Source organism: Piliocolobus tephrosceles, chromosome 6 (assembly GCF_002776525.5).
Source record: "Piliocolobus tephrosceles isolate RC106 chromosome 6, ASM277652v3, whole genome shotgun sequence".
In the NCBI taxonomy this organism is placed as follows: domain Eukaryota; kingdom Metazoa; phylum Chordata; class Mammalia; order Primates; family Cercopithecidae; genus Piliocolobus; species Piliocolobus tephrosceles.
In genome coordinates, this window is record NC_045439.1 from 7,474,299 (window position 1) to 7,499,130 (window position 24,832).

Consider the following 24,832-nt stretch of genomic DNA (forward strand, 5'->3'; position numbering starts at 1 on the left):
CTGTTTCTCAGGTGTGACTTCCCCCATGAAAACTGAACTGCAGTAGATGAATAAATTACAACTAAAAGGTTGTCACTTGGAAAGTTTTGTTTTAAATGATCTAAATTAAAGGAATGGTCTTTCCCTTTAAATGTGTGTATAAAATCACTGCGCTTTTCTGGTTAACAATATAGTTTCCATTCTCATTATCAAAATCATAAAAATGAGTGAGATGACAGTTTCTTTTTAAAATGCGAAGTGTTTTATGCCAGAAGTTATGAGAAATTAGATGGGGACTCTCGCTATCTGCAGGTGTAAAAGTGACTTTCTTTCTTTCTTTGTGTATTTTTTTCACAGTTCTGATCTAATCCCCTTTCTTTAAAAACAAGGATAGAGACATATACCATTAGCCAAAGAAAACAAGAAAATCCACACACAAACCCTCGTACTTTTATGGAGACAAAGAGAAGGCAGTGAGCTGTCCAAAAGGAAAGTTATAAATGTAATGATAGGAAGATCACGTGATGCACATTAATTCAGAAAGGCTCCTTCATTGGATTGTGATCTGATTGTGTTTACAAATATATAGCCAGAAGGCTTTTAATTTTGGGGCAATTTCATTGTTCATAGATATATATCTGGCTGCAGATATACGTCTATGAAATTATGTGCTTATGTGTTTTCAATGAGATACAGCCCCTCTCCTTTAATGCAATAATGTTCCCACTTTATGATCTACGGTTGCCCAAAGTTGGGGCAATTTTATAACAATCTTATTTGAAATACCATAATATATGAAAGATGTAAATAATGTGATGTTTAGAGACCCGGTTGAAATTTGAATTCATTGGAATTTAGCATTTGCGGGAGCTAACAAGGACAGACTTGATTAAATCGCAGGGATTGGGTTCTTCTTGCATTTCCAGCTACTTCTTGCCTTCTTGCTGTTTATTTTTCTTTTAAGCTCGAGTTCAATAAATAAACCCAACTAACAATTAAAAAGTCCCCAAATGATTCTAGATTGAAAAATGCAAAAATAGCCTGGCTGGCACTGCACTTGCAGTGGAGTTTGATTAAATTCTCTAATTGCATTCAAAAGGGTGGGGAAGATCACAATACCCCGGCGCTTTTAGCATGAGCCTCCGACGAGAAACTTCAATTACCACTAAAAATGGAAAATGTTCATAATAGATAAATGCTCTTCCCATTTGAGAGCTGCCTTTTAAACATTACATAACTAGTTTGGGTGAGGTGCTATTCTATTTCCTGTTGTATGCTGTGGATCGATTTACGCCCCCTGACCCAAACCTGGGAACCTTCTCTCTCTTCCAGGGGAGATGCTTTGCCTGTAGCCAGCTTGGCTGAAACAGTTTTTTTCCTAGTCTGAGACTGGATGTCCTGTGTTAGGGCTGGGGGTCTTTAAAGTTCCTTGGACAGAAGGAAGAACAAAGACAGAGGGAAGTTGTTAGTAGGATGGCTTTAGAGCAACTGTGGCGTCTACTGTTGGTTTGGAATCTGCTGTGGAGAGTGGGTGAATAAGGGGCAGAGCAGGGCAGGAAAATGTGTCAGGCACTGTCAATATTCACACATTGCCCTGAACCAGATATGCCTTGATCTTCTGGGAAGATGGATGCTTACTCACACGGCTTAGCTCAAATGTCATCTCCTCCAGGAAGCCTTACCTCACCTGTCTCCTCTGCGCCCTCAAGAATGCTGTGTATCCCCTACTGTGGCATGGTCTGCTTCAGTACGATCATTGTTCTTGCCACCTCCTGCCTCCCAATGCACCTTTGTGGACTCCCTGGGATCAGAGCCCATATTTGGTTTTCTGTGCCTCACTCAGGGTTTGGCCCCTGGTGGGCTAGAAAAGCACAAGTCCTACTAAATAGTTTTCTGGTGCTATTCATCTTCTCCTGTTTCTTCTCCGCTGTCTCCCTCTACACTGGAAAACAGGAGCTGCAGAGTCACAAAGACCAGGGTTTGACTCCCGTCCTACCCATTTTAAACTTTGCAGAGAGCTCCATACTTTGGACCTCAGCTTCCTCATCTGTAAAACAGGGATAAGCTTACCCACCCCATAAAATTGCTGAGCAGGGTTAATGGAAATCCCAGTGGTGAAGGCAGCTAGTAGATGCCAAGTGCATACAGTAGACACTCAATCTGTACTAGTTTTCTTCTTGATTTCCCTCATTCTAACCACCGCCTCTGCCATCGTCATGGTTTAAAGAACATTTGCTCAGTGCTGGGCCCTGTGTGGAGTACTCTACACAGATCATCTCATCGAGTTCTCCATATCCTTAGGTTTCCCTTCTTCCCCTCTTTGCTGTGTCCCAGCCTCATTGCCCAGCCTCATGGCTTTTCCTTGGAGGGGTGGGATGGGTAGGACTCAGCCCAGGCTTGCTCCAGGCTCCATGGCAATTCTGATTCCAGCTTTGGCCTCACTTTCTGATGGGGCTGGAACTGTACTTTTTGCAGCCCAGTGAGCCAATGTGCACTGCCTCAGAGAGAGGCTGGGGTATATTCCTGTGAGATTGGACAGACCAGGGAGACGACACTGCCTTGAGTGGTGCCTGAGTGTGGTCCAGTGCGGTCCAGTCTCTGTCTTCTGCCCCGGCTCTACTCATCTCCCCATGTCCCAAGCCTGCCTAACACTCAGCCACACCTGTTTCTGCAGAAGCCCCTGCCACCTCGGCTTCCTCCCTTCATGTCTCAGGCTTACGTGCACCTACCCAGGTGTGGCACATTCCTGTGGTTCCCTCCTCTATTCCTTTCACATTTGCTGCCCTTCCTGTCCTCCCTCCTTCCTTCTTCCATTTTCTCCCTTTTCTCAGCCCCTAATTTTTTATGGTGGATTCTAGCATTACAGACATTCATAAGACTGAGTCACTTCCTAGAGGAGCTCCAGCCTGATGGGGAAGACAGAGCAATGACCCACGACCACAGAACCCTTTGGACCCTGAAGCCACATTCACGCAACCTCCTCTATGTAGGGTCAAAGAGCGGGAGCACATGGAAGATCAGGGTAGGGTAAATTGAGCTTTGTAGAAATGCATGAATCAAATACCTTGGGAATCATACTCAACCCAAGTCAACAGGATGCTGTGGCGGCTTATATAAAGTGATTGAGATCTGAGGTTGCATTACAGTGGACTCAGGTTTAGGATGGGGAGATGGGCACTCTGCTCATTTCTGCATTGCTGCCTGCAGGCATTGTGCTCACTTCAGGGTGGGCAGTGGGCTCTCCCTCCCCCAAAAGCAGCAAATCGCAGGACATTTTATAAGAAGGCGACGAGGAGTGGGGGAGGGGAGACTTCCATCTCATCAGATACTGAGGAGGGGCAGAACTGAGCTGTGGAAGGATGGAGCATGCTGCCCCTAGATGAACACATGCCACTGCCCTCAGATTTCAGGGGCTAACTGAGAAAAGGAGTGAAGGCACTCAGTAGGGCCTGAAAGGAAAAACAAGAAGACATCAATATGGAAGCCAACTTTGGGACAGGCTAAGGAAGATCCTTTGACACCAGCCAAGCCTACTGTGCCAACCCTGTCCGAGGGAGGCCATTCCCTGACACTGGAGGTGATCAAGCAGGAATGCCCGTTTTAGGGGGCTGGGCAGAGCAGTTGGCATCCCAGGTGTAGACTTCCTCTCTTTGCCTCCCAACCTTTCCCTTGCTGGCACCTTCACAGGGCTGAGTCATGGAGCACGCGGTTCCGCCCTCCACCCCTTTTTACTTCCCTGCCCTACACTAGGACAGGTGACTGTCCCCAGCACCAGGCAGCTGATATCCTGGAGGCCCACACTTCTCCAGCTTGCAGCCTATGGATGAAGTTTTGTGTTGGGAGTTATAATCTTCTCCTTTTGCTTCTGAATCCACGTAGTCTCAGGTAGATGGAAAATGTAGAGTATTGAATGAGCCATGCAGGTCTAGCCATGCCAGAAACTTTCAGACTCTCCCAGAGGCGAACTTGGTTGGCTCCTCTCTAAAGGAACAGCAGCAGAGTGCAGACACCAGCCTCTCCTCCAGTTCCTGTCTCTTCTTCTCTTTCCTCTCTGTGAATGTCGCCCCATAGAAATCACGCGGTCTCCCACTTATACTCACTGCTCTTGACTGACGGTGCCCCTCAATCCCGTGGCTTCTATCTCCCAGACCCTCTCTCATGTATGGCTCCCCTTCCTTCTCCACTGTCCATATCCTGATGTCCATCATTCCTTAATCCCACCCCAGAAGTAGGGGTTTGAAATGGGTCCTATTGGGCTCAAATCAAGAACTCAGCAGGGCCGCCTTCCTCTTGGAGGTTCTAGGGAAGAACTTATTTCCTTGACTCTTACATCTTCCAGAAGCTGCTTGTAATTTTTGGCTCCTTGTTCCTGCCCCCATCTTCAAAGCCAGCCACCTGGCAACCTTGAATCTCCTAACCCTGTCCCTCCTGCCTCTCTTTTATCAGGACATTTTGATGACACTTGGTCTGCCTGGATAATCCAGGATCATCTGCTCATCTCAAAGTCCTTAATTTAATCATGTTAGCAAAGTCCCTTTGCCATGTAAAATGACATGTTCACAGGTCCCGGGACTAGGATGTGGACATTTTTGGGTGCCATTATTCTGTCGAGCACAAGACTCCACTATGCTGCCTGTACTTACCATCTTTAATCCCACACTGCATCATCCCAAGGCTGCTAGCTCTCGTCTCCTACCTGCTGAGGGACAGTCTCCTTAGCCTGGTGAATGGTGCACTCTGTGATCTGGTCCTGGCCAGCCAGCCTTGTTCTCCATCTTCTACAGAATCCACTTGCTGGGACTTGGCCCTGCAGTTTCTCCCTCTCACTGTCCTATGCCTATTCCCTGGCGGCCCCTTCCACCCAGATGTGGCCCCATCTTAGCCACAACTCAAGCCTGACCTCAGCATGACCACACCAAGGGTTTGCATTGCCAAGGGTTTGCATTGCCAAGGGTTGCCGTCAGCAGGGGATGATCCTCAGGAGATCCCCAATAAGTGGCCTGTGTGCCATGACTTTTTGCTGCTTTGCCTCTCCAAGCCTTAAATTCATCCTCAGTAGCTCCTTGAAGATCAAAATCCCTCCCCGTGGCTCTCCAGGCCTGGTTTCCTTTTTTCATTTTATCTGGCTTCATCAAACCAGGCCTAGTTTTGGTTTTCCCTTTTTGGTTTTGTCGGGTTTCATCTCAGGCCAAGGTTTTCCTTGCTCTTCCTCCAGCCACCATCGCCTTCTTGCAGTTCTTTAAGAGCACCTCCATCCTTCCTGTGTCTTGGTTCTTGCTCACACCTGTCAGGTCTTCTGCTGGATGGCTTCATCCCCTTTTGTGTTCACCCAGCTTTGGCCTGCTCATCCCTCAGCTCAAATTCTCTTCCCTGAAGAAGCCTTCCCTAACCCTCCAATGAAAACAGAGACCCTCACTGGTGCCCAATCCTTTGAGCACCTCTCAGGCCTTGTAATCACGTACTCATTCGTGTGTCTATGCAATGAATTTTGTCTCATCTCCTGGGGAAGGTGGACATTGTAGTGGATGCTGTGATGCATGGCGTATGTTCTCTGTTAGGGCCCAGGAACTCATTTCCCAGCTGCTGGGGTTGTTGGCCAGGGCTGGCTCAGAGCTGTATCCCTTTCTGGAAATTGCTCTTGGCTGAAGGAAGCTGCTTAGCCCTAAGTTTCTCCCTCTCCCTGGGTGTATCCCGTCTCTACTAACTGTGCCAGCTGGACATAAAGACCTGGCCCCCTTGTTTCAATCCAGGACAGCTCTGATGGGTGACACCAGATTGAGAGCTCCCCATGGGGTGAGCTGAGGCCTTTACTGCAACTGGATCCCAGTCCAGCTTCTCCTTCTGCCCCATATTCCCCTTGCTCCATCACAGGTGTGGCTCCTGAGAGCTTGTGTTAGTCCATTTTCATGCTGCTGATACAGACATACCCCAGACTGGGTAATTTATAAAGAAACAGAGGTTTAATGGACTCACAGTTTCATGTGGCTGGGGAGGCCTCACAATCATGGCAGAAGGTCAAAGGCACATCTTACATGATGGAATACAAGAAAGAATGAAAACCAAATGAAAGGGGTTTCCCCTTATAAAACCATCAGATCTTGTTTGACTTATTCACTATCGTGAGGACAGTATGAGGGAAAACACCATGATGATAAAATTATCTTCCACCAGGTCCCTCCCACAAAACGTGGGAATTATGGGAGCTAACAATTCAAGATGAGATTTGGGTGGGGACACAGCCAAACCATAACAGAGCTCTCTTCAACAAACCTCCAGGATGTAAATTCCATCTCATCTTCTATTACCTACGAGCCCACTAAACAATCTATGCTCCTGCAGTGGCCCTAGGAGGCTGACTCTAGAATTCGATTTTGGCACTGGATCACCTGCTGGCTAACTGGCAGTGGAGACTTCATTCCTGGAGAAGGTGCCGCATGGACAGAACCCAGGCATGCAGTGGCAATGCAATTATTTGACCTTTTTGCTGGTGGTGAAATGAGATGGGATATTGGGGGAAGGGGTGCACTGGCAGGTGCAATTTGTCAGGTGAGGAGGGAGGGGATAGTAATTAAAAGTACTATGGAATTGTCGCTGGGGGCAATGAATGCGTTACAGAGACAATGCTAGGCTGAGAGTGATTAATCACCAATTAAGGGCTAAGTGTGAAAGCCAGAGGGCAGCAGATAAAGAGATTCACCCTCCTGGAGGACGGAGAGTTGAGGATCAGGCCCAGGTCATAATTACAAAAGTGGCAGAGTGTTCCAGAGGAAGTCGGATCCTCAAACCCTGCAGGTCTGCTATGCCAAGGTTGGATATTAGGAAGGCGTGGGAGCCACTGAAGTTCAGCTTCTCCCTTTGTCCAGTCCTGCTTCCCTTATCCTTCAAGTGAGAGTTTTACAGTGGTGAGATGGGGTGTTTCGTTCCCTCTGGTGAGCCCCTGTTTCCTGCCATGCAGTAGAGATGCTAACAACAATAAGAAGGGGTACAAAATGTACTATAGGAGAGACCATGAGTGTCAGATGCAGCTATGACAACAGGGCAGTAGTGGTGGCTGCAGTCTGTCCCATTAACCTTGCTCTTGTAAGTCCTCCCAGGGAAAATGACCAACCAGAATCCTGGAGCAGCTGTTCCCAGATAGAGTAAACTGAGTATGTGAAATAAATGGGTGTAGGCACCACAAGGGGTGGACAATGGTCGATACGGTGGGGAGCAGCCCTGATCCCGGTTTGCCTCAGGTGTCTGGAGTGTTGGCTGTGTCATCACTCTCTGGACATTGCCCTCAGCCAAAACATGCCCTCTCCATAGGCAACCTGCATCCTATGTCCAGTTAATGCTGGAGTACAAATGCCCAATCCCTTTGCTTTGATTTGGGGGCATCCCTGAAGGTCTCTCCTAGCTCCAGAGTTTCCTGTGAGATCAGCTGCAGCTGAACCATAGTGCAACTTTCTCCTCTGCCCAATCCTGCTTTTCTCAATGCTCCCTCCACCCTTCCTAACCTGTTGTGCCAGAGAACACTCATCAATAAACCTTCTCCATGCAACTCTCAGAGTCTCGCTCTTGGACTCGCAGAGAACCAGACTTTCACACACATTAGGGTCAGGAGCTCTTGTCCCCTCCATCTCTCTCCTGTTTTAATCTCCAAATACAAAGTCCCTGCTCACTGTCCCCAAACTCCCCAAGGATGCTGCTATAATTCTGTGCCTGCCACCCGCTTCTCTGACCCTATTCCCACTACCTACCTCTGCTACTTTTCAAGCACCCTGGGTTCTAGCCTCTCCAGCCGGTCCATCCAGCTACAAAATAAGTCCTGGTTTCGCGGTGAGAACAGGAAGGAGAGGAGGCATTGACTTGCTGATGGAGAATGCTCAGGGAAGATACTCAGTAAAAGTGAGTGCGTGAAGCCTGCCCTCCCTGTCACCTGGGAATCATTTACTCCCCAAAGCCACATTGCTTGGGAATGACAAGACAGAGGAAGTGAGGTGTGGGATAGGGGGTGCCTACCTTTCCTTCCTAAAGATACATGGCTAGATGAGGTAATCACCCCAGGAGGGCTTATGGTCAATGGATTCTGGTAACTTCCTCCATAGGCACCCTGAGTCCACTCTAGTTGCACAGTTAGTGGCTCGGATGCCAGGCTATAGTTAAAAATCTTTTCAAACATTTGGGCTTGGCAAAGCCCCAAGTGTGGGTTTGTGTTTTTCATGTTTCTTAAAAAGTGTACTTCTCTGCTAGTTTCCAAGCCTCCTGTGCTTTGAGGGATCTTTAAACTGAGTGTTTTGGATTCACGTACATGAGACTCATCAAAGTGCTATTTTGTGAGATGGGTTTGATGTCCAAGCAGGCATTAAAAGCTGTTTTGTTTTTGCTCCTTGACCCAGTGATTTACGCTTTACTAAGACTGAAAGGACTGCCCGGCGTGCTCAGGAAGGAGCTCGGCCTCTTTTCTAAAGGCAGGCTGTCCAGCGTCCTGGGGAGATCTCAAAGCTGGCACAGCAGATTTTCTCTCAGGCCTAATAATTTCCATGCTTACCCTTTCATGAGAAGGAAGAGTATTTTGGAAGAAAATGACTTTTTTTTTTTTTTCCTTTTGGTAGCTTTAAAAAATCTGCATTACCAAAAGAGAGTGAAGGCAGCAAATTGTCCCCCCGCCCCGCCAACTTGTGGCTTTGCTGCAAAGGCCTCTGGGAAGGCTTTCTCTACATGCCTCGCTCTACTCGCCAACCACATCCTGCAACTCCACAGGCAATGCTAGACTTGGGCAGCCAATGCTTCTCACTGGGACATGTTGGCCTGTCTTAGCCACTAGGACAGGTTAGGAGCAACTGTGCCTGTTTTTAGGCTGACCCAAAGCGGGAGGAATTTGCAGAGGACCTTTGTGCTGCGGAGACCTCTCTTACCTGCCCTCTGCTTGATCCTCCGTAAAGTACTGTGACATGGGCACCTTTGTGCCATTTATAGGGAGAGAAAGCAAGAGATGGCAAAAGCTTGCCTGATGACTCCAGAGCACCCTTTCTTCTTCCTGGGGATGTCCAGACGGTCCAGTGATCGCAGTCTGTTGCCTGGTAGTGCTGGGGACGTTTTGCATTGAAAGGGCGTGAATGTGACCACAGAAGGTTTGGGGAGGACTGGAACCCATCCTCACATGGCTTTTGAACTTGCCAAGCTACAAACATGCAGTGACTTTGTCCAGGGCAAAAAGCCTTGAACTTGGAGCTAGCCCCTGGCCCGGCTGGCTGTGGACTGGGCAGATCCCTCTGAGTTGTAGTTTTCTGCCTATGAAATAGGTTGTTGTGAGGATCAGTGGTAAAAAGTAGGTGGTGTGCTTAGTACAAGGCCAGCCTCACAGCCAGTGTGCTGATTTTTATGATGATGGGATCAGGAGTCCAGTTTCTTTCCTTACCCCTTGGCTGGTGAGCAATGGGATCAGATCAGACCACAGCTGTCTTGGAGTGTTTCACCTGAGTGAGGTGCTTTGATTCCAAGCCCACTGAGAGGTGGCCTGGAATAGGGAGATAGGAGTGGCTTCCTGGTCTTGACTCTACTAGATGGGGAAGGGTGGCTGGCTCCGCACATGCACCTGGGGGAAGAGGGACTGGAGGTGGTGGGATGTACAGAACCTGGAGAACGGTACTTTCTGTAGGCTGAACTGGTCTGACCTCCCTGATTGAGATACTGCAGTAGAACTCACCAGGGGCCGTACAGTGGAGACAGGCTTAAGGTTCTAGCTGTCACTTGTACAGCCCAGCGGGGTGTACATGTCCTGTGTGCACAGAAGAGAGGTGGAGTTGCATCACATAGAGATACTTGTGTTGCTGGGTTGGTAAGACCTTGCTGCTGCTTCTCAACATGGACCCTAAGTGCATTATTTCCTCTTCCGTCCATTTTCCTTCTTACATTTAGCAATTGACAATTTGGCCCTATGAAACATTTAGTTTCATATTTTTAGTCTGGCTGGAAAATGTCACTTGGTTGGGGAGGGATCTGCCCCCACCTCTGTGTGTGGAGCTCACAGGGCTAAGACCTGGAAGCTAACCTAAGTGATTGTTTAACCCAACCCCTTTGGTCACCAGTGAGGAAACCGAGTCACACAGAGGGAAAGGGCATTGACAAGAGCCTTATAACTTGTTAGCAGCAGAGATGGGATCTGAACCCAGAGTTATTTTCATAGAATTTTTTGGGGAAATTTGAAAAGGAAGAAAAGGTGCAAAACATTTACAACCACTTTATATTCTCACCACTCATAATTAACCTTTTACCTTTTCTTATATTTGTTTCCGTTATTTTTCTGTGTATATAGTTGAGCTATTCTGCAAGTAATATATGAATGTACCAGAGTACTTTAAAAACTATTAGAACCTTGTAGATAAACACACAATTCATGCCTGCCTCCGATGACAACTATTTCCATCCTGGTCCATTTCCTTGTCTCCAGAAGCAGCGATTATTATGAGTTTCATGTCCTTCTAAGCCACTAAAAAATTGTGTACATATTTTATAATTATAGTATATATTATTTTTGTGTTTAAACATTCACGTAAATGATATCATGTATCATATTGTCCAGAACCATCAATAACATATTCCCCCCAGTGATGTGTTTCTGGCATCTGTTTATGTTGCTAGCTAGAGATCAGGTGCATTTTTCTCAGTGGCTGAACACATTCCACTGTGCTGCCCTGCTATTTCTCAGTTATCCACACAGGCATGGGTTATCACCAAAATTTATGACTTGCTTTTCAGTGATCTGTATTTATTTATTGATTTATTTTTTGAGACAGGATCTTGCTCTCTTATTCAGGCTGGAGTGCAGCAGTGAGATCATAGCCCACTGTAGCCTCAACCTCCTGGGCTCAAGAGATCCTCCCACCTCAACCTCCCAAGTAGCTGGGACTATAGGTCCCAGAAAGCACAGCCTGTACCTGGCTAATTTTTTGTTTAGTTTTTGTAGAGATGAGGTCTCATTATGTTGCCCAGACTGGTCTTGAACTCCTGAGCTCGAGTGATTCACCTGCCTCAGATCCCCAAAGTGCTGGGATTACAGGAGTAAGCCATTGAATCCGGCTCAATGAATTTCTGAAAAAATAACCTGGAAACCAGAAGAGCTTCTGTCCATGACCTGAAATTATGGAGGTGGGCCCTGAGCCAGTCACGTCGCCATTCTGTGCCTCAACTTCCCTATCTTTCAAGTGGAATGCTGCTTGTCAAAGAATTATGTGGATAAATGTGAGGTTCCACCATAGCTCCAGCTGCCCCCACACCTAAGGGTGTAAGTATTAAATATAAAACTTCCTTGTCCTCAACATAGGATGTGTTCGTGATGAAATAACCACACCCCTACCCCCCATATTGCTCCCTTTGCGTGTATAGATTTTGTCATGGGAAGACTGTGCTTTCTGTGACACCTCAAAGTATGATGTGTCTACAATGAAGAAGTCACGCCAAAGAGTAGAGAGAGAGAGAGGGCTCGCTCTTGAAAGGTGATGTCATTTCTAGTTTTTGTCACCTCGGAAACAGGTGGATCCTGAGATAGAAAAAGCCCTGGGCAGGTGGTAATCATAAAGAAGTCGAGATATTTCTATGGCAGCTCCACAAAACAGTGAGTCCCTCCTCTAGGGGATGGATGCATGTAGGTAGGTGACCTTTCTAAGTTTACAAAATGAGCTCAAGAAAAGCCCAGAGTTCAAATTCTGGGCTGGGTCTGCTGTCTGTGGTGTGGGCTCTTCCCATTCACAAAGGGGACTGGTTGATGAAACTTTAGCTTGTCTCAATGGAATGTATTGTTGATGGAATTTCAGGCAGCGCTGAATCTATAGTAGGTGAAAGATAATCAACCCTGCTGGGGTAGCTGGGAAAGCCTTCATATGCGAGGTGACATGTGAACTGAGTTTTGAAGCATGAACAGGAGTTTTCCAGCTGAGATAGGAAAAGGCCATTCCAAGCAAAAGGAGAAAATAGCCGAACACATGCAGGTTTAAAAAATCAGGAAGAATTTCCTGGGAAGTGGTGTAATGTGTATGAGGATGGGGCTGTGGGAAAGTCAGGAGGCTGCAGAGACAGATGCGGATCTGACCGTATCACGGAGGGGCTGAGGGGCTGTGAGAAAATCAAGAGCAGGGAAGCAATAAAGTGAGGTTTGTGGCTCAGGAAGATGATCAGGGAAACCACGGGGCAGAGGATGGATTGGAGGGAATGTGGTTCAGGACAGAGGGGCAGGTGGGTGAGCTCATCGCAGGAGCGCCTGTGAGAGATGTCAGTCATGGGTGGTCGAGAGGAGAGGCTGGACGACTGTAAGGGAGTGTGGTAGGGGTGAGAAGGAAAGGAAGGGACCTAGCTTGCAAATGTTTACCATGACCCTGTGATAGAGGCATGATTGCCCCCTCTTACAGATAAGACAGCAGAGACACACACAGAAAAATTTGTAACAAAGCTTCACAAGTCCTACCTGTCTACGGGACTCCACAGTCAGCTCTGTTGCCCCTAACTCCTAGGGAAGGCGGAAAAAGCATCCATTAATCTCAGAAGACCAAGGTTTCACCCTGGGGATCCTGGGCAAATAGCAACATTGACAGACATCACTACTGCTTCTCAATATCCCACCTCTTTTTTTGTGGGCAGATGCTGCCATGTGACTAGCTCTGGCCAATGTGTTGAGGGTGAACCTGACAGATGACACTTCTGGGCTGGCACATGTGCCAGCTGATGTGAGGCCCTTCAGATCTCCATTTTGCTTTGTTGAGCAAGGAAACACATGTTGAGACATCATCAGCTTGGGAACCTCAGGATGGGGATGAGCAGGAGCCACCTAACTACCCACGTTGCTGCTGAGTATGAGTAGGAAATAATTCCTAGTTGTTTTAGGCCATGGCCATTTAAGAGTCACCTGTTCTTGCAGCAGAGCCTGCTGCATACTGACTGATATGGTGATGTGGGTCCCTGAGCAAGGGCATAAAGGAGGAGGAGCAGGCCGAGGGCAGGGTGGGAAAAATGGATTTGGCAAGACTGAGTTGGGGCATAACGTTTTAGTAGAAGGAAATCAGGCTTTGGAGGTTAGCAAGCCTGGGTCCAATGTCACCTCAGACACCCACTATCCGAGGGCCTGCAGGCAAAGGCTCCTGGCTTTTCTGGCCTCAGTTTCTGTGCAATAGGGAGAGTTGTAATCACTACCTCCTTGGCCTTTAGGGTGAGTAGAATTGACACATGTAAAGCTCCAGCAAGGTACACAGGCCCTAGGAAACACTCAGCAAACACAGTCATCACCCTGGGAAGATGGTGAGAACAGCGTGGATGATTTGTGCACCGAAAGAATAGACATCTTTTCTTTTGAGACAGTTTCACTCTGTCGCCCAGGCTGGAGTGCAGTGGCGTGATCTCCACTCACTGCAACCTCTGACTCCTGGGTTCAAGTGATTCTCCTGCCTCAGCCTCCAGAGTAGCTGCAATTACAGGTGCCTGCCACCACCCCCAGCTAATTTTTTGTATTTTCAGTAAGATGAGGTTTCATCATATTGACCAGGCTGGTCTTGAAGTCCTGACTTCAAGTGATCCGCCCACCTCTGCCTCCCAAACTGTTGGGAACACAGGCGTGAGCCACTGCGTCTAGTCAAAATAGACATAATTTCTATCTTATTCACTTGAATTTGTCTAGTACCGAGAACGGTACCTGGGCACAATAGGTGTTCATTTTATATTTACTGGTTAAATGAGGGAATAAAACATACTACAATTATTTGTGGAATGTGGTTATTTTCTCTTACAACAGACTAGCAACTCTGATGGGAAGGACCTAGACATATTACTTCACCTGTTCCCTCAATGCTCGGTGAATATCAGTTCTCAGGAAATTTTCCTTGAAAAAATGAGTCATCCTGGCCTTTAGAAATAGACAAATCTGACTTGGACACAGGGCGGGAAACGTCACACACGGGGCCTGTCGGGGGTGGGGGGCTGGGGGAGGGATAACATTAGGAGATATACCTAATGTAAATGATGAGTTGATGGGGGCAGCACACCAACATGGCACATGTATACCTATGTATCAAACCTGCACGTTATGCACAGGTACCCTAGAACTTAAAAAAAATATATATATATTTATATATAAAATAAATAGCCAGATCTGTGGGGGCATTTCTCCCTGACATATTGATACCAAGCCCAGCCTTGGTTTTCCAAGGGATGCCCCACGCCTTATTGCTAAGTCTCTGTTCTGACCTCCGGTATCCCCTCAGGGACCCTTCAGGCATTGAGTTCAAATGCCTGGGAAGCCCATCTCACAGGAACCTCAAGTCCCATCTGTTTTGTTCCCAAGTCTGGCAGGATCCTGACAGTCCCTGCATGTGCCTGTCCTCAGACCCTTGCAGATGGCTGGGTGCAGACCTTGGCAGGAGTAGGCTGGCAGGCAGTCTCTTTCCTTCCCAGGCAGACATGTGTGTAGCAAGTCTGTTTATCAGGCAACGCCTTGTAGCCAGCGGTGGCGGCTTAACAGTGGCAGAAACGCCCACATTGCCTCACCAGCTGCTGGGTAGTAAGATGTGCCCTTGGCCTCAGCCGGCAGATAAGCACCTGCATTGGAGAGCGAACCCTTGATCATGGGCTGATAAGTGCAGGGAAGAAACAACAACAACAACAAGAAAAAGCTGAGCGACCCGCTGTGGAAGGCTTTTTCATGTACGCATGGGCGTGTTTCTTGTCTTCGCCAACTCACAGGTGATGCAAAAGCTCTGATTCTAATTTAATTTGGTGGTCACGCAATCATGGAATGAGAGCATGTCAGAGCTGGAAAGGACTCTGAGGATTGTCTGGTTGAACCCTTTAATCTTCCAGGTGAGGACAGTGAGGGCCACAGAGCTGTAGCGACTTGTTCAGGATCGTCCAGCAAAGTTTTGGCGGAGCTGGAACTAAACCCGGGTCTCCGGACCCCCGGGCCTGCCATCTTTCCATCACATGGGCTTGCTTCACAGGCTGCCACCTGATCGCTGAGGTGCAGACTGCACGTTGCCCTTTGGTGCCTAAACAGTCCTCTTTAATATCACTAATTGGCCCTGTCTGCCTGCAGCGTCAAATAGACGCCCCCCGTCCCTGCTTCTCCCCCACCACAAGCCAGCTGTTGGGGTTGACCAGTTAGCTCAAGGCCACAAGGTCTGATGCTACTGCTTCAAACCCTGTTATTTCATATTTTGAAAAACCAAGGTTCAGATAAGAGAGGCGACTTGCCTAGGTGATACAGCTAGAGAAAGTGAAAGACCTGGGTCTAAAATTTTCAGCCTCCTGATTTCAGTTCTTTCCATCCATAGTGTATGAAACCCAGGTGTCGGTGAAGGTGGGCAGAAGGGTACCCAGCCTCTGCAACTTTCCCCTGTGACCTGGTTTTGGGGAAGAGTCACATATGTTTTCTCAAGGATAGAAATGAAAATCTCATTGTTCTCAGTAGGGTCTTCCTAAGCAACGGGTATAGATAAATGAACGAATCCCTTTTTTTGTTTTGTTTTGTTTGAGACAGAGTCTTGCTCCGTCACCCAGGCTTGGTTTTCCAAGGGATGCCCCCCTCCTTATTGCTAGGTCTCTGTTCTGACCTCTGGTATCCCCGCTGGTGCAATGATCCTATCTCAGCTCACTGCAACCTCCACCTCCTGGGTTCAAGTGATTCTCCTCTCTCAGCTTCCCCAGTAGCTGGGACCACAGGCAGGTGCCACCATGCCCAGCTAAGTTTTGTATTTTCTATAGTAGAGAGGGGGGTTTCACCATGTTGGCCAGGCTGGTCTTGAACTCCTGACCTTGGGTGATCTGGCCACCTTGGCCTCCCAAAATGCTGGGATTACAGGTGAGAGCCACAGTGCCTGGCTTTTTTTTTTTTTTTTTGAGAAGGAGTCTCACTCTGTTGCCAAGGCTGGAGTACAGTTGCACTATTTCAGCTCACTGCAACCTCCATCTCCTGGGTTCAAGCTATTCTCCTGACTCAGCCTCCCGAGTAGCTGGGATTACAGGTGCCCACCACCACACCTGGCTAATTTTGTATTTTTAGTAGAGATGGGGTTTCACCATGTTGGCATGCCGTTTATACAGCATTTTCTCTTAGCACCCTCCCACTAACAACCTCCACCTGGTGACCTTCAACCAACCCCAAAAATGAGGCTTCAATCCCTTTCACGGCCCATGTTCCAAGGTACAGGCGGAGGGTTCAGATGTTCCTCATAGATAAGGAATGAATTTCCGGATGGTCCACTGCTGGACTCATTGGCTTGGAACTCTGAACACACATGCAGGTGTGTCCACCATGCACTGTGGCTGCAACATGAAGTCAGCCTTAGGTAAAAATGATAACTGAAAATATTGATCAAATATCTGCATGTGATTTAAAAATCATATCATTAGAGATATATTGTTATTAGGTTGGCGCAAAAGTACTTGTGGTTTTTGCCATTAAAAGTTATGGCAAAAACCGCAGTTACTTTTGCGCCAACCTAATAATAAAAGATAATAGTTTCATCACAGCACCCCTTCACACTCGTCCTTTTCTCCTGAGTAAGCCACTTTTAATTCGTTAACCAGTTTTGTTTGTTTTTGTTTGTCCTGGTGATTCACTTCATGTGTCTATACACATTAATCATGTTCTTTTTGAACAATCAGCTTTAGATATCATCTGCTGACCTCCTCTTGTAACAGATGAAGAATTTGTTCTTTCGAACCATCACCTTCGTCTTCGTCTTTTTCCCTACAACTCATTTTATACACACACCCCTCACAATCGTTTAGTTTCCTTATGATTTGCATTTGTAAATGTAAATTATATATGAATACACATTCCTTCAACTGTATACAATAACACTTGACTCACTGTTTGTAAAATGAACATAGGAACACTGCAAATCTCTCATCACCTTTTGTTTCCTTGCTACTTCTCATTTCTAACAACTGTACTTTTGCTTTTATATTGCTAAGATTGGTAACATTTATTTCGTATTTTATAAACTTAAATCTACAACACTTTGTCTGTATATAGGCGTTCTGGAAGTTCAGAAAACAAATTATGTTTACTGTATTCTGTAAATATTGCATTTGCAGCCAAGTAGTATACTGTAATTACTACTATGATTACTGTTCATTTCAGTCAGGCACGGTGGCTCACACCTGTAATCCCAGCACTTTGGGAGACTGAGGCTGGTGGATCACCTGAGGTCAGGAGTTCAAGACCAGCCTGGCCAACATGGTGAAACCTCATCTCTACTGAAAATACAAAATTAGCTGGGTGTGGTGGTGGGCGCCTGTAATCCCAGCTACTCAGGAGGTTGAGGCAGGAGAATCGCTTGAACCCAGGAGGTGGAGGTTGCAGTGAGTTGAGGTCGAGTCACTGCACTTCAGTCTGGGCAACAAGAGTGAAACTCCATCTCCCCGCCCCCAAAATACTGTCCGTTTCCTTTTCTTCTTTTAGTTTCTAATTGTATTCATCACCTGCTTGAGGTATCCGCAATTCTCAAAAATAAATTCAGACCCATAGAATTCTACCTATTTTTCACAGATTCTTCCCAACCCCCAGCATCCTCCATTCTTCTGCTCTGGTCTCATCCAGTTACTCTGGGTGCTGTAGGGCTGTCATTCTACGTCCTGGGTTGAATACTGTATCTTATTCATCTTTCTTGCTTATTTACTCACCATATTACACAAGCGTAGCCTCTATAAACTTTCCTATACATCTTTGTATGCCTGATTATGTCTTTCTTCATCTCTCACACATTATTCTACTCTTGCCCTTCAGTGACAGTTTAGCAGGATATAGAATTCCAAGTTGTTGCTTATTTACCCTTAGAACTTTAGAAGGATTTCTCCATTGTGCCAAACCCAGAGGCGCTAATGACAAATCTGACCTTGGTTTTATTTCCTTTTCTTTGAAGATGATCCCTAGATGATTGAACATTTATCTCTTTATTGTTGGTGTTCTAAAATTTTATAACGATATGCTTACTTATGGATCTGTTTAAACACGTTTGTACTGGCCACTCAATGGCCCAGTATTTCTGAAGACAATGTCTTCTACCTTTGGGACATTCTTTTGTATTATTATTTATTTTTGAAGAGGGACACTTTTCTATCCTTTATTTTAACCTCTTTTCTCTTTCTGGAACTTTTATTTGTTGGATGCAGAACCTCTTAAATTGTGCTTCTTTGCCTCTTTCTTTTTTTCTCATATTTCTGTCTCACAATATTTTTATTCTGCTCTCTAGATTTTCTTTATGTTACCTTCCAAGGCTTTTGTTGAATTTTCTTCTCTTTTGACAGTCATATATTTAATTTTCCAGAAGACTTTCTTGTTAAATGATTGTTCCTTTTACATACCGTCTTGTTCTTACCTTATAGGTGCAATATCTCCTTACATATCTCAGAGGATACAAGCTTATTTTCTCTGAATTATCTTTGTTTTCTCTAAAATCGATTTTTCAGTGTGTTTCTTTTAGTTTCTCTTCTATTTTCAGACTTCTCTGTCTGGAGACCCTTGTCTAACCATCTAACTAAAAGGGTGAGATTTAAATAACTGACAGGGAGCTCTGTGTATCTGGGCAGAGCTGACTGATGACCAGGTTCCCCTCTGGGGTCAGGGAGTGGTATGAAGAATGACATGGACCTGGGGCATGCTCATTCCCTTGGATCTAGGCAGCGGTGCCCCCACCAGCAATCCTACTTCTTTCCACTTAATATCTTGAAATAAAAATTATCCGCTTAAAAAAATAGGGCTAGGCATTTGGTCACTATTTTTCTATGTCTGTGTGGGTGATATGATTTGGCTGTGTCCCCTTCCAAATCTCATCTTGAATTGTGGTTCCCATAATCCCCACGGGTCATGGGAGGGGCCCGGTGGGAGGTAATCGAATCATGGGGTGGTTACTCCCCATGCTGCTCCTCTCATGAAAGTGAGTGAGTTCTTATGAGATCTGATGGTTTATAAGGGGCTTTCCCCCCTTTTGCTTGGCACTTCTCCTTGCTGCTGCCATGTGAAGAAGGATGTGTTTGCTTTCCCTTCTGCCATGATTGTAAGTTTCCTGAGGCCTCCCCAGCCATGTGGAACTGTGAATCAATTAAACCTCTTTCCTTTATAAATTACCCAGTCTTGGGTATATCCTTATAGCAGCATGAGGATGGACTAATACAGTGGGGATGGGCCAATGAAGAACTCAGTTGACAGGGATCCCCCATTGTATGACCATGTAGAGTATTTTCACTGCCCTAGAAGTCCTCTGTGCTCTGTCTGTTCATCACTCTCTCCCCCGACCCCTGCCAACCACCAATCTTTTTTCACTGTCTCCAAGGTTTTGCCTTTTCCCGTGTGTCATAGAGTTGGAATTATATGGTAGGTAGTCTTTTCAGACTAGCTTCTTTCACTTAGTGCTATCCATGAAAGTTTTCTCCAAGTTTTTTCATGGCTTGATAGCTCATTTTTTTACTCTCCGCCCTTTTAGAACAGGGTTTCCCTGATTGCTGTATTTAAATTCCCAGCCCTTCTAGCATTCCCCACCTTTCTCCTTGTTTTGTTTTCCTTCAAAGCATTTAACATCTTTGATATATACCCTAAAGTCGGATAACTTATTTTTATCTGTCTTCTCTATGAGGGTGAGAATTGTTATCTGTTTTATTCACTGCCATTTTCCAGAGCCTAGAACAGTGTCTGGTATGCAGTAGGTCTCAGCAAATACATGCTGACTTGGATACAGAATGGTGTGGTTCACAGATACAGCTGTATCAGCTGCAGGCTTCTGCTTTAGCTCCAAAAGAACCTGTTATGTGTTGGTTTTTCACAAAAACAAGAGTATTCTCTTTCTCCAATGATAAATTGACATCTTCATGTATATGTTAAAAACAGATCATTTGGAAGCTTTGAAATTAGACACCCTCTCCAATCCTAAATAAGGTTTCAAAAATTTCAGGACCGATTTTCAGTTCTGGCGAAGCATGCAGTACTTCTCCCTGCCTTCCTCTTCAAACCTTTTATTTTATTTTATATTGATGATTGATTGAGATGGAGTCTTGCTGTCACCCAGGCTGGAGTGCAGGTGGCATGATCTAGGCTCACTGCAACCTCCGCCTCCGGGGTTCAAGCGATTCTCCTGCTTTAGCCTCCCATGTAGTTGTGACTTCAGGGGTGCACAACCTTGCGCAGCTAATTTTTGTGTTTTTAGTAGAGATAGGGTTTCGCCACGTTGGCCAGGCTGGTCTCTAACTCCTGACCTCAAGTGATCTGCGTGCCTCGGTCTCCCAAAGTGTTGGGATTGCAGGTGTGAGCCACTACACCCGGCCCATCTCCAACCCTTTTACTTCCTCCATCTCAGCACCATCAATCCAGTGACAAGAAGGTGATGGTCTTCTTCTGTTGTATAAACCAAACTCAATTCACTTTATTGAAGATGTGACCATGTGGTCCAGACACTGGGGGCTGAAGGACAGGAAACACAGCTCCCCTGGCAAAAGTCAAGTTAAAAACCATTGCCTTGTTCCTTGCTTGTCTCTAAGCTCATCTGAGGGAGGCTGTTTGTAAACGGCAAGCGCACCTTCTCAGATCCTCATTTCCCCTCTCCCCAGTCCTCTCATGCCTCTGCTGGGTGACTTGCCTGCCAGCCTTTTGTCCTCATCTGTAAATGTGTACAGTAAGGGCTGCCCTGCCCCTCCCCACTCAGCAGGGTTGCCATGAGAAGCAAAGAAGCTATTGCATGCAGAAAAGCACCAAGGGTTGGGCCAGCCCTTCACACTGGCTGTGCTGTGGTGTGGCCAAGGCGGGGACCTGCTGGGACCTCCCAGGGCGCTGCCCCTGCTGGTGCACTTTGTGGCCTCTGGCCTGTTCCTGTTGCTCAGGACCTGGATGAGGTCAAGGAGACACCCAGGGGTTTGGAGCAGCTCATCCTTCTTTCCTTAGCAGGTTCTGTCTTTAGGAAAAAAAGGTGGGGTTGCAGAGAGTCTGATGTTAGGCATAGCCCTGAAATGGAGTAGAACCATCACAAGGCCAGTGTCAGCCAGAGGAGGAGTTGGGGCCAGGGGTGGTGTCCCCAGATGATGTCCCCTCTCTACTGGCATCTGTGTCCCGTCCCATCTCTCAGACATGGTTTGGGTCCATGAAAATATAAGAGAAGCTGTTTCTAGAAGACGTGTCTATGATTTTCATCGAATGTATTGTTATTATTAGGAGAGAAATTGTAACATCTGAGCAGACAAAGCTTGATTTGATTTTTTCCAGGGTTCTGATTAGAAGAGATGTAATTGATACAGAGATTGGCCAAAGCGGATGAAACTGGGGCTGTATGTGCGGAGGGTGTCCAGCGGCAGCTTTAGCCTGAGCCTGCAGCCTACAGGAGGCAGGGGAGGAGAGGAGGGCAAGAGTTGGGGAGTGTGGGAGCAACTCAGAGGGAAGCCAGAGAGGGAGGGGCGCTGTGTTGTGGGTCCCCAACTGACATTCTAAGGACATTTCTGCTTAACACTTGGCCTTTATTCCGTGTGTGTGTGTGTCCATTGAGCTTGCCTTTGCACCCTTTGAGAATCTGACTTTTTATAAGGAGGATCTTCTTTTGGACACTCTCCCTTCACCTCCCTTCCCATCCCCACTCCACCTGAATGGGCCCTGGGCTTTGCCGCATATCTCGGTACCCTTGGAGGCTCTGAAAATGCAAGGTCAAAGTCCCCATAGAGTTAAGAGATGTCCTCAGGGCTTTGCAGCTCCACTTCCTTCTCTAATCCCAGTTAGATTTGGACTTCAGGACTTCTTGCTACTTTGCCAGCTGTTCTACCTGTTTAAGAAACTGTTTGGTACAGTTTACCCTGAGTTGTGTGTGTGTGTGTGTGTGTGTGTGTGTGATTTCCAGCCAACCTAGGTGGTTTTATTACAGGAAATGGCACTCTTCCCTTGAGTGGCTCTATCACTGCTGCAGGTCCTCTGTGCCTCAACTTCCCCACTCCGAGAGTGGAAGAAAATAGTACTTTCTCTGCTTAATTTTTTTTTTTTTTTTTTTTTTGAGACAGGGTCTCACTCTGTCACCCAGGTTGGAGTGCAGGGGCTCAATCTCAGCTCACTGCAACCTCTGCCTCCAGGGTTCAAGTGATTCTCCTGCCTCAGCTCCCGAGTAGCTGGGATTCTAGGTGCGCGCCACGACACTCAGCTAACTTCTTATGAAGGGTGAATGAGGTTAATGGCTGTGGTGTTCTTGCAGGGACATGAACTCTTCTTCGTATGACGGATTTCGAGGGTCCCAGCTGCTTTGGAACTTGTGGCGGGGGGTCTCGTTTTACAGCTGGAAGTCTGAGCCCAGGGAGGAGCCAGCAGCCCCACATCAGCCCATCAGGGGCAGCATCAGGACTGGAAACTGGGTTTTTTGGATTCCATATCTTGCTTCCTGTTCTGTTCACAGCTCCTCTCCTCTTATCACAAACCATGAACCATATGTGAGTGGGGCCAATTAGCTTGATCCCACTCAGGGATATAGCCGGGGTGGGTAGGGCTACACACCAGTTTCACTGGGATTTTGCAAGCTGATGATGGGCTGGGTGTTCAAAGCTCTGTTTTCCATCCTCCTCCTCAGCCTGAGCACGGTTCAGCAGGGCGGCGAGGACATCACCTTGGATGGCTGTATCTTTTTCTCTCAGTCAAGGACGAGGCTAAAGGCTGAAGATGAAAATTTGGCTCCTTGTTGGGTATATCTGGCCACAGATGATTAGGGACGAGGCCCCAGAGTCTGAACTTTTTCTCCAACTCTTCGTTTAGGTAGAAAGGGATGGAATGCAGGATTATGATGACTCAACGGGAAAGGACGGAGACTCCGTGCATGGAGTTGCCTTAATAAACAGAGGATTTAACACTGAAGCCAGAGAAGTCTGGGTCTTAATCAATCTATATGAGACCAATTCTATTACAGACACAAGAGCGAGTCTCTATCCTTTTAAGACTTAATTTGCTCTTCTCACGTCAAAGCAGAAATGGGATGCAACTATTTCTAGCTGCCAACTCTAAGAAATTATTTATGAAAAGACAAATTCCCCACAAGGCCATCCAGAGAAGGGGGGAAGACAAGGGGGGCAAAAGGAAGAAAGAAAGGAAGGGTGGGGGGAAGGTAACTGGTAGACCTGGCGCTTGACACTAAAGGCTTAACATCAAATGCAGCCAGAAATCCATTTCCACAGTTTTATTGGCCATTCCGGACGCCTCATTTCAAAGGGAAAGATTTGAATTCAGAAACATAACGTTCCCTTTGTTCTCTTGCCCTCCAGCCTTTGGTGCCAGTGTGGACTGTACTACAGGGAGAGGGTGAGATCAAACCCCTCTCAGCTCAGCCACCTGCCCCAGAGCTGGCCCTTGGCATGCTTAATGAAATCAGTTTCTCGATAGATTGACAATGCCCTGTCAATTATAATCATTTATCTTGGCAAGCAGAGCATTGGAACACTTAAAAGAGCAGGGGTTCAGCAGGCCCAGGAAAACCAGAATAAAATTATACTGCATGGTAATCAGAGCGAGAGTATATTGCTCACATAAAATTTTACTTTAACTGTCAGAAGGACCGATATGATCTTACTTCTCATTTTCTGCCCATAGGGTGTTCACAGTTCCATTTGGGTCACTTTCTGCTAACTGTGATGTAATAGGGGATTTGCATACGGTCTGTATAAGAGGAGGCGGGCAACTACCCAGTGCACAGGGAAGTTGGGGTGTTTTCTCATTGCTGTTTTTAGGGAACACAAGGATGGGTGTGCAATGGCAATGACAGAGGCGGGAATACAGGATTGGAGGGGAGTCCTTGTTCTCCACTTCCTGACTGTGTTAGCAAGGGCAAAGCATGCCACTTTGCAGTGTCTCACTGTCTTTCATAGCAGAAGAAACAGAGATTGTGTATTATTTTAAATCCTGATTTTTGCTGGGCATATGTCCATGTGGAGGATATTCCTGCCCCCTTCTTGGATCAACTTTGGGTGAAGCAGCAGCAGCAAGCCCAGACCCACGAGAGGGGCAGCAGGGACAAGTTGCATCTTGCTTCTCTGCTCATGATCTAGATGGAAGGGCCAGGTCCCGCCTGGCTGCAGAGCAAGGAGCAGTGAGTTGAAGGGTCTCCTGGCCTCACAGTTCACAGGCCCTCCATGGTACATGTCTGCAAAGCCTCCAGGAGAATCTGAGCCCCCTGAGATTGGGGCACTGCTGGGAGAGGGCTGGGGGACTCAGCACAAGGGAGGCCTTGTGAATGGAGAGCGCAGAGGAAGGCAGCCGTCATCCTCAAATCCCCAGCTATGAAAACAAGGACAGAAGGGGATGAGGGTCAGCCCTCCAAGGCCAGTGGGCAGTGGGGACCACTGTGGTCAGAATAATATGCACTTCCCTTCCTCCAGGCTCAGACCTTCCCTGGAGAGGAGAGGGACAGACCCTGAAGGGACCGAGTGTTTCCCCGTTTTACATCAGAAGACACCAAGTTATCCTGAGCAGATGATTTTCTACCCTCAGCAGAAAGGAAGCCCGAGAGCTCACTTTGCACCCTGGGACTTGGCCTGGGAACACATGCAGACCAGCAAGGTCGTGCTTCCAGTTCCTCTGCTGCAATCTGTTGGGGACATTTTGGTAAATGAAGTATAAATAAAACATATCTGCAGCCAACCAGGAAAAGCACCCCCTTTCTGAATGGCCGTTTCAACAGGCATAGAGTGAGCTGCCGGTACCTGGCTTTCAGTAGGGCACAACCTGCCTAGAAGCACCAGAATTTGGTAATTTGTCTATGGTGAGGAAGGGAGAGGTGTGCATGTTCCTTGCAGTCTGGGGCCGGGGAGGGGTGGGGATAAGCTGTATGACAGCAGAACCTGGGAATGGTGGTTGTGCTGGACTTTTGAGGGGGGCCTACCAAGA

General features: G+C 46.9%; 1 long non-coding RNA gene across 1 annotated transcript in view; it reads left to right on the top strand.

Moving 5' to 3' along the window:
- LOC111538157 overlaps window positions 1-24,535 on the top strand; it is a 69,714-nt gene extending 45,179 nt beyond the window's left edge. The window contains exon 4 of the long non-coding RNA XR_002730237.2: window positions 24,325-24,535. This is a non-coding gene — a long non-coding RNA (uncharacterized LOC111538157). The remainder of the gene's footprint in view (window positions 1-24,324) is intronic.
- Window positions 24,536-24,832: the final 297 nt, after the last annotated feature.